At 41.8% G+C, this 10,580-nt stretch overlaps 1 protein-coding gene across 1 annotated transcript in view; it reads left to right on the forward strand.

Annotated features, from left to right (window-relative positions):
* Nucleotides 1-10,580, forward strand: part of LOC140916102 (uncharacterized) — a 219,126-nt gene that overhangs the window by 208,415 nt on the left and 131 nt on the right. The gene's annotated exons all lie outside the window — the stretch shown is intronic.

The following is a 10,580-nucleotide window of genomic DNA, read 5'->3' on the forward strand; positions in this document are numbered from 1 at the left end:
ATGGCCGGTCTTATGTTCTTAATCAGTGCTCTTGAAGCATCTCTGCAATCTTGTATGTAAATGTTGGCTTCCCAGTATATTCCAAATTGCTTTACGTTGACTACATAGTCAGCATATTGCATTGGATATAAAATGGTTGGTTAGCATGAGTCCAAAGTTCCTGCAGTAATACAATAGTTAATGGAAACATCTTTTGGAAAAATGGCTTCCAATACTCTAAGAGTTTCTTCTTATTTTGCAACCATGTTGATCACTCTGTACTGTGTAAATACTTCAGATAGAGCAAAATTGCCGTTATCACTTATTTATATAACGTAGGCCATGTACTATTGTGATGGGCACCTTAAAAGTATATTTATTTATAATAATAGTTAATAGAAAGATGTTTTCCTCACTGAATGATTAGAAGTACATGTATGAGAAGACATATTTGGATACTATCCTCCAGTCACCAGATATCATGTTTTTGAACCAGAGAGATTAACCCAAATTGCTTTGTATCCATGCTGGCACTATGTAGTTAGAAGTCCTTGCCGCCAATGATAACCAGATGGCAGAATTATCCAGATTATACATTTTATTCCTCTGTTTGTATTGGTTTTATTGGAGACTTGATAACCAGCTTTGTAGATATGTGATGCTCCCCTTCAGGTTACTTGCATTCTGTTACTTCTCATTTACCGACTCCCAGGTTGTTGTGGGGGTTTTTTGCCCTTCTGTAGTTATTGCAGTTGGTTGAGGTGCCCCACTCGGACACCCCGCCATGTCTCACCTCATGCCTCCTTGGGTTGCAGCACACTGAACATGCCTCAGGGCCGTGCTCAGGAGTACTCCAGTACTGCTGCCAGTCCAGCCCAGCCTGGCCAATACAATAACACAGGTTTCTGCTCTGCTGTCTTCGCCCGCTCTCGATTCTAACCCCTGCTTGACAAATCAGAAACAGGACCACCAACACCAGACTGAAAGCAGCACATGCTCAGTGACCCACCAAGTGATTTTTACATGGCGAAGTAAAGGAGCAGTTGCGTTTTTTACCTGAGTAGCCCTGATAGATACCAACCCTGAGATAGTTCACACTCCAAATGTCTCTACTGCTAAGATAGCAGTAATAAATCATAAATATATGCTAACATGCTTTCCTCCTATCTGACACATTGAATTAAGACTGTCGAGCTCAAACATTTATAGCAGAATTGGCAAACACTTCCTTTTAGGTATGCAGCATCAAAGCCATTAACTTTTATAGTTAAACAGCACTTAAAGCCAAAGCAAGGCTTGTACGCTCACACACAAAGCGTGTGCCCACACTCACCCAAACACACACACAAGGCATAAGAAACTGTCAGCTGTTTCCTGTATTCTGTTTGCAGCCACCTTTGGTGTAATACTGGCCTGCTTGATGTCAATAGGAGTTTTGCCATTGACCTCAGTAGGGCCAGGATTTCACCCCTAGAGTTTTTATTTTTTACCCTGATCAGCTTGCATTGCTATTACGTTTTAAAGAAGGTCACAGGTGCACCTAAAGAATTTCAGTAATAAGCATGTCTGAGGTGGCTGTGCAGCATGGGATAATTCATTCAATAGATGGGATTTCAGCAGTGAGAAGGGATTCTAATGTTACTTTGAAAATTTCACTTTAATATGTTCATTTTCTCTTTCAGCTACGTGGTGAATTTAAAAGTGACCTATAGTGGGAAGTCTGAGGAGTCATGCGTTCTCATGGAAACATGCCACCCCAGCCCAGAGCCCTAATTTTAACAAGCATGAACAGTCATTTTGATAATGAAATCACTGTACCTAATTTAGCCTTTAGTCAAAAGAGTCCTCTGGCTTTCAGGCTAAGGAACAGATTTTAAAAAGTCTTTGGGCACCAGATAGGTACCTAATAGGATTTTCAAAAGTGCCTAAATGCCTAACTACCATTGGTAGTTAAATGTCTGGGCACTTTCGAAAATCTCACTTGTTGCCTATCTGCATCTTAGATATGTAAATACCTTTACAAATCAGGTCCTACATGACTTGCCTGCCCTGTCTTTCCAGGTGTCTTTTGAAATCCCAGATAGTTTCACATGGCAGTATTCTGCACCTCTCCCTTGTCTAAGGATATATGTAAAGTTTACTCCTGGGAGTAACTGACAATACGCTACCGTGTACACTCATCCAAACTGTTTAAAAAAAGGCCCTTGTATATTTCATATGAAGGGACTTTGAAATTCAAACTTGGAAAATTTATAGCAGTAGTCCCACAGGGTGAGATCCTTACCCCTCCCTTCCCCCCACCCCCAACTCTGCCCTCCTTTATGCCAGATGAACAGTTTGGAGTGATGTTAAGGGGCTCTAAAAGCCCCAAATCTGGCTGGGGAAGGATTCCCCTGGCACAAGCACTGTGAAAGACAGCCATAGGGCGCCCTGGGGAGTCTGTTTGCACACTCTGGCCTAAGGGTGGAAAGGCAGGGCCTTATCACAGTAGAGATTCCAGGTAGCACTGCACTGCAGCCCGAAGGCAGCCGGGGACAGAATACTTTCAGAGTAACAGCCGTGTTAGTCTGTATTCGCAAAAAGAAAAGGAGTACTTGTGGTACCTTAGAGACTAACCAATTTATTTGAGCATGAGCTTTCGTGAGCTACAGCTCACTTCATCGGATGCATACTGTGGAAAGTGTAGAAGATCTTTTTATATACACACAAAGCATGAAAAAATACCTCCTCCCACCCCACTCTCCTGCTGCTAATAGCTTATCTAAAGTGATCACTCTCCTTACAATGTGTATGATAATCAAGGTGGGCCATTTCCAGCACAAATCCAGGGTTTAACAAGAAAGTCGGGGGGGGGGGGGGGGGTAGGGAAAAACAAGGGGAAATAGGTTACCTTGCATAATGACTTAGCCACTCCCAGTCTCTATTCAAGCCTAAGTTAATTGTATCAAATTTGCAAATGAATTCCAATTCAACAGTTTCTCGCTGGAGTCTGGATCTGAAGTTTTTTTGTTGTAATATCACAACTTTCATGTCTGTAATCGCGTGACCAGAGAGATACTGTAACTTCAGACCCCACAGCTGTCTAATTCTACTGCGGCCCATGCAGTAACCCAGGATCAAGAGCGCATACTGGTGTTTTAAAGCCACCATAGCCCCCTCCTCTAGGGCTGTGAGTTGTGTGTTCCAACTCCTAGAGACACAGCACAGTGTCTCACCCCACATCTCCAGAGATGGGGAATGGGCATATTACAAACATTAAATAAATACTGTACTGGAGTCTGAGATGAGAAGAACCTGATTATCTATCTCAGAGTCTTCCACATTATCCTTCCGTGCAGTATGTATTGTCTTACAAACACCAGATGTTCAGCTACAAAGATCTTCCTTTCTAAAAGTTTTCACAAATACAAGACTGTCATACCTGCCTCCAGCTCCCTTTATGGTAATCTTGCCCCTACCAGAGTAACTTTCTTATTGAGTTTAAAGAGCAGCTAGGGGATGTAACCAACTTCCAAACAAGATATCAAAATCATTTGATATCTTCCAGGCCAGCTTGATGAGCCCCAACCTGGAGAAAATACAGCGCTATCCATCAGCGATTAAAACATGGACCAACTGACCATCTGGTTCCCCGGCAGTCCTGTCAAAGCTACCATTCGTTGAGAAGGATTTGTGTCTGAGATGAGGCAGATGTGATGGCTCTACGGCATCCCTCAGCCACATCCCAATTAGACATCCCCTTCCTCCTGGCTAAACAGGGACAATGTTTCCCATCAGCCCGTACCCCATTGCAATTCCCTTTCCCGTGGCCAAGTAAAGGGAAAGCTCCTGAACCAGACTGTGCCTGGCTTGGCTCTTTTTGGGAGTGGAAGCTCTATAGTAGTAAGAGGCTAGAGCAGCTGTGACTGCTGGATGTTACAGCTGAGTGCAGGTCTGTGTGGGACTTATGGGGGAGCCCAGCAGTAGCTGGGCAGGAAACCAGTGAAAAGGGAAGGGGCCTCAGTGAGAGTCACCAATAGAGCCTGGCTTGAAAATTCACAAGTGCTTATTTGCTTGAGCAGAGACTGGCCTGGAGAAAGAACCCTGGGCACTCAGCCTGAAGAACCCCTCCTCCTCCTGGCCCCAGGAATCTGGTCCAGAACCACTACTGCTCACTTTGAACCATAATTATATAAGGCTTTGTACCTAGGGTATTTGGAACCTTTCCCTTTCCTGGTAGTCCCAGTAAAAACCTTTCCATGTGCCTGCGTGGTTACTGGGATGCACCGGGGCTAGCACCTACAAAGCCTAGTTGCTGAAACATCTACAATGCTTGCCCCTGAGACGTGGTCTGCTGGACATGCTACTGACACCCTAGGGGTTTGTAGTACAGCGTAACCCCAATAAGCTATCGTTCTCTGAGGATGATTTGTGAATGAGATGAGGCAGGTTTTTCACTGCAGGTGGCAGAGGGGCTGGTGTCAGCATCACTGTAAAAAAAAAAAAATCTGATCATGGAGTGTAGTAGGGCTGATCAAACAGACTGACTACTTGAGCACCCGGAAAAGTGAAATGGGAAGTGAAACGTGTCTGAAATACGAATCAGAAACCACTCAGCTGTGCACATGCACAGTGCAAAGGAGAGCTTTCTATGCATCCCCAGAGCATTCGAAACACTCAGGGGCTGGCTTTGGCCACTCCAACGTGAGACTGCTGTGGCTTAATAATTCTGAAGTTACACGCATTAAAAAAATATGTGGCTGATTCTCCACTCCATTACACTGGTTTTATGCCGGTGTAATTCCGTTGAAGTCAATGGAAGTATGCTGCCATAAAACCAATGCACCAGGCCCTATATGTTAAAAATGGTCGTTTCCTCTTGCTACTTTGGGGGGTCCATTGCCGCTGTCTTTACCCTGCTGCCATGGATCACATTTTAACCCTGTAATTTCCATTCAGATGTTCTAACTTAAAATATTCCTGAATCTGAACTAAATAAAACTCACCACCAAGAAAAACCCTACTCAAATCCCAATATTATCCGAAGCCAAGTATTGGGGTATTTACCCTTACATAGAGGATATCCTTTGTAATGGGGTACTGTGCACAAAATAATTGCAAGGTCCATGTGAGAGTAGTTGGTTTAAGATTGCAGGGGAAATAAACTGGAATTATTAATTGCAGCCAAATTCCTTGTGTTTGTTAATCCACCCTGTCTGAATAGCCTGTACCCAAGTTGTATTTAGCTCTAAGTATGTCAAATACTCCTTTATGAAAGATGTTCTAAAGGACAAAAATCATCATTTAGGCTCAAGTGCATTGCCTGAGCTCAGAATAATTCCACTCCCATAGGTGAGTTTTTTGCTCTAAACAACCGGCGTTGTCTTGTTTATCATGGTGCTTTCTTTATAGGCCTTCTTTAAAAATCCTGGCTTTCTAATACCAGAGGAGATCCACAAATATTAACACATTGTTGAGAAAAAAAATGGGTGAGAGTGATTAGCCCAGAATGTAACAAATCTAAAAATAAATTGGCTTTGTTTTCAGCTATTTCAGACCAACGGGGGTAAAACAACTTTAATTAGTGTAACAGGACAATAGGAATTAAATTGGCTTGGTCACAAGATTTTTGCAGGATGACACTGATGGTATTACTATCCAACTTCAAAGATTTGGAAAGATGTTGCTACTAACACTGGAGACTAGAAACCTGTTTTTCATCAACTAGGCTGGCCTGACAAATTAAGTCTGTGGAGTCATTAGATTAAGATAAGAGCTTATCTCCTAGACTGACATTTATTCAGAGGTTTTTATACTGCTCAGCTAGTAATTAGTGCAGTTGAATTTTTAACACGGCTTTGTCCAGTCACTTGACTGTATATAACTCAAAAATACAAAATAATTAACTGGAAAGATTTTAATTTCTCGAAAAGTTAGATGATGCTAGTCTTAAGCAACTCTGTGATTTAATCAATTGCATACAAAAAAAAATGGAAGCCTCCCCTTATATTAAAACTTTAGGCACTATACTGTAGGGATCTTTTCTCTGTGGGTTCTGTAATTTCTTTCAGCCCAGACATCTTGCAAGTCTATCATGTTATAAGGGCATAATCATAACTGTGGTCCTACTGATTAATGTTTACCTGCTGTTTTGCTCACCTAATTCAGTATACCCGGCTATGATTTCAGGCGAGAGTTTCAAAAAGACTTCTGTTTCATATGGCTGATTTCCCTATATAAGGTTTATTTTTCCTGTTCTAATTTTGTTATAAAAACAAACTGATTGCTTCACAATAAACTAGTATGTTACACGTGGACATGTTCTGCCTTAGGTTAACATAGCTCATATTTTTAAGGCAGCTTATTTCAGTAATCTGAAGAACCAGCATTCAAATAATAATTAGTGATTAAATGGGTGAGGCCTTATTTATGGAACTTTGGCAGGTTTGTTATGGCTGAACCCTGTTGTTATTACTGCAACATCATTTATTATGTCCTAAGTGCAGACAGCTTAACATGCTGTAATTGTCACCTTTAAAAATAGACAGCCAGTGAGTGTTCCACACTAGTAAATTATAAGTTCCTCCAACTCCCCTCTTTCCATGAGCACTAGTTCACTTGTGAAAAAAAAAACATGGAGTCTGGAAGAACCCCCACCACACACACACACACACCCCCCTGATTTCAAGCAGTGCATTTGTAAATAACCTATTCCTCTGTAAATTGTAGACATTACATCACCATCTTAGCATATATTCAAAGGTGTGACATTTATGACAACAAAAGGTAAAATGTAAAAGGTGAGTTTAAACATTTGGACTGGATACCACACTCTCAGGGCAATGTCTGGAGCCTTTGTCACTGACCTACTGCATGCAGTGCAGTTGTCACCATGTCGGTCCCAGGATACCAGCAAGACAAGGTGGGTGAGGTAAACAAACCCCAGATCTCTTTAGTTCTAAACCATTGTGTCATAACTCATTCTTTAAGCACCAATATTAATGTCCTGGTTTAGTCAGGTAACTAGAAGGCACTACAGCCAGAGAATATATGTGTGAGGGGTTGGAGAATGGTTTGGGGAGAAATGGGTTCTTACCCTAACCATTTGTGCAAAACACCGAAACAGCAAGTTTGGTTTGATGTTTATGTCAAGACACAGGGATGCTGTTTTCACCACAAACTGCCCTTCAAAAAAAAAAACACCCCAAAACCTAAACCTAGTATTCATGCTAGAATCCAAGAGATCTGAACACGGAAACAGTGTAGTAAAAGCTACATACATGTAGTAAAAGCTACATACAGGAGACTTGATGCCTTAACTGTCTGAATCAGGGTCCCAAGAAAACTATTCACATCCAATGACTGCTTAGTGGCTTATGTGAAATGAATTGGTGGTCTCAGTCCAGTTCCAAGAGTCTACCCCACAACCACCACCATTACTGAGATCCTTGTTGGCAGTGCTAGTGGAGAGGGCTAAGGACTGAGGGGATCTTAAGCTTAAACTATCCATAGAGGTGGTCCCTGCTGGTCAGACTTGAGGTATATTGGCAGGGAGAGTGGCAAGCCATGTTACTATGATGGGGGCATTTGTTCAGTGTGAGCTCTGAAGAGCCAGCCTGGCCTATCAGGTGAAGCCCCTGGAGGTCGGGCAGCACAGCAAAGAATTACACCAGAAGGACCCAATGGAAGCTAGTAAATAGAGGCATATAGTAGCTATACAAGGAGAGGAATGGAGTTTAGCACTGAAAAAAAGGTGCCAGCAAATGACTATAACTGTGCTTAAACCTGCCTAGCATTTTCTGAGTCTCTGCCTTGGGCTGGTGAGCTCTCTTTAGTATTTGGTCAAGATCAGTTGCGTGAGAGAAAACCTTGTTATCAGGTCTCTATTGCTCGGTGATTCCAGGTGATTTCTGAAAGGACAGAAAAGGCAAATGTCCTTATTTAGCCACAACTGCACTATTAGTTTCCCAAGAAAATGCTGCCTCTTAGTTAGATCTGATCATACTTTGTGAGCCTTTGGTAGCTGAGATTGGTGACTTTGTAGAATAGATAATCAATGCCAGAAAAATATACTTGCCCCGTTATAAACTGGAATCTATAAACACACAGTTGTTGATGCCAAACATTTTAAGTGCAATAAATTTTTTTGAGACTTTCACTCAAACATCTTGTTCCCTCTGCAGTCAAGGTGAACGTTGAGTAGCAGCAATACAATCCACTGTTTCTGTATTCCACCAGTTAAATTTTTACCATACATTGAGCATTTCCCACAAATAACAACATTTTGCACTTCTGTAACATCGTACATCCTTGACCTCACAATGCTGGCCATAAAAGTGAGTAAACTTCCTTATTCCCACTTTACAGCTGATTTAAATGAGAGGGATATGGGGGGAGGGCTAGCTCAGTGGTTTGAGCATTGGCCTGCTAAACCCAGGGTTGTGAGTTCAATCCCTGAGGGGGGCCATTTAGGGATCTGGGGCAAAAATTGGGGATTGGTCCTGCTTTGAGCAGGGGGTTGGACTAGATGACCTCCTGATGTCCCTTCCTAACCCTGATATTGTATGATTGAGATACACAGAGTAACAGCTCCAACTTCAATAGAGGCCACTGATTTCGGGTGGCTCAATTTCTGGATGCCCAACTTGAGGCATCTTTGGCCTGGTTTTTCAACTGGATTTACGGGTGTTTAGTGCCTTTGAAAATCAGGCCCAGGGTGCCTCAGGCAGGACACCCCAAAATTGAGCCACCTAAAATCAGAAACCTCTTTGGAAAAAGGCCTGAGTGATTTGCTCAGTATCACAGAGTAAGACAGTGACAAAATAATCAATAGAACTTCTTTTCCCTCATCCCCAGCCCTGTGCCCAGTTCACCAGGCTTTGTATAAAGGGCTTGCAAAGACTTTTCCTCACATATCATGGGTGCTTCCTAATTTTAATTTTACACTATGCAGTAGTCACCAAACATTTCACTGTGGGGTGCAATTGCCAGTGTGCCAGATCCTGAGCAAATCACATCCACTGTTCTTTTGTAGCAGATTTGTGAGATAATAGATTAATCATGTGCTGCAATGTCAAAAATAACCTGGGGGGATAAGGTTATTAGAGGAGAGCCATTTGAGGAGGGGGGCGTTCTCATCAATAGTCCTTGTTTGACTTTGAAAACAATGTCACAATAAGACTTTCAAAGTGTGCTGTTGCGCCAAGTAATCCAGACCACACTGTAAAAACAGCAAGTTTTCATCTCCACAAATATCAGCTGAATGTTGAAGTGTAGATGATTTTCAGGCAATTTCTTTCGCTCCCTTCAGAGGATGAGATGTAACAGAACTGATCCATTGCATCTTGTTTGGAATAATAGATGACAAAATAAAAACCTGTTTTCAGGCTTTAACAGCTGCTGGAAATGGAGGTATCCAAATCAGGGAAAGCATACAGCCCATGAGTACAGTCAAATATACTTTTTGGAAATAGCCATTTGCATCATGTCAAATATTGCTTAACATTTTTATAAAGCTCCCAAATGTCAAGGCCATGAGTAATTTGAGTAGCACTGTAGCTCTTGTTCCTCTCTCAGACTGATTCACAGCCTCTTCGTAGTGTCTCAAAGACAGGCCTAGTGTTAGTAAGTATAGAGAGAATATTCTCCCTCCACAGGCCCAAATTCTCTTCTGAGATACATGTGTAGCACTCCCGCGGACGCCCCTGGGAATTGGGCCTGGGTAGTGGAGGGGAGATTTTGACCCCACATGTGTTGCTATGAATAGCAGCTCTATTTATCTCGACAAGAGGCCTGAATCCCGCCATCGTTTTTGTATGTAAAACTACCATTAACTTCACTAGCCCTTCTACCTGCAGAAGGATGGCAGAATATTGTACAGAGACTAAGTCTTCTATGTGATATGTACCCAACAATTTGTTTTTCACCACAGTAGCTTTTCACTATCTATAAATCAGATGGAACATAGCAAACATTTCCTAGCTTGAAATGCAAAGTGAATGTTTTTAAGACATGCTATTTTATTTTTTTCTTAACCAAGAACAGCAACTGAAGTATGTGACTAAAAATATGTACCACAGCATGTTCATTAATGACTTGCTCCAAAGATCTTATGGTAACTGGAGTTTCTTACAGAATCTTTGATCAATTAACTCACTAAAAACCCATGTTTAAATAATGTTACGATTGTGACAACAATAAAATAACTGATAAAGATGAATGGCTATTGCAGTGCATTTGAACTGCTCTACTTTCTGAACTAGCTTGAGCTGATCCCACTTCCGTAGTGAATTAACTGTTTGAACTCAATAGGTCATTGTGTAGCTACATGTTGAAACATATATGGGATGCAATATCATACACTCAGCAAGATGTTCACCTACCACAGTGATGAGCAAGGCATAAGACCCTAGCTAAATAGCATGCAAAAGAGAAAATACTCCTTTAGAGAAGTGTTAGAGAATTAACACAATTAGCAAACTGTAATAATGTAGCTGAGTAAGTTAAAGCACTACCTGCAGAAAGTTTTTATAAAGTAGATTCTATAAATACATACTGAGTGAGGGAACGTCTGAGGGGGAGGGTTTGTGTCTGTTTTCTGATTGGGGTAACTCTCTGAAGTG

The sequence above is a fragment of the Lepidochelys kempii genome, chromosome 8 (genome assembly GCF_965140285.1).
Source record: "Lepidochelys kempii isolate rLepKem1 chromosome 8, rLepKem1.hap1, whole genome shotgun sequence".
Taxonomy (NCBI): Eukaryota; Metazoa; Chordata; order Testudines; family Cheloniidae; genus Lepidochelys; species Lepidochelys kempii.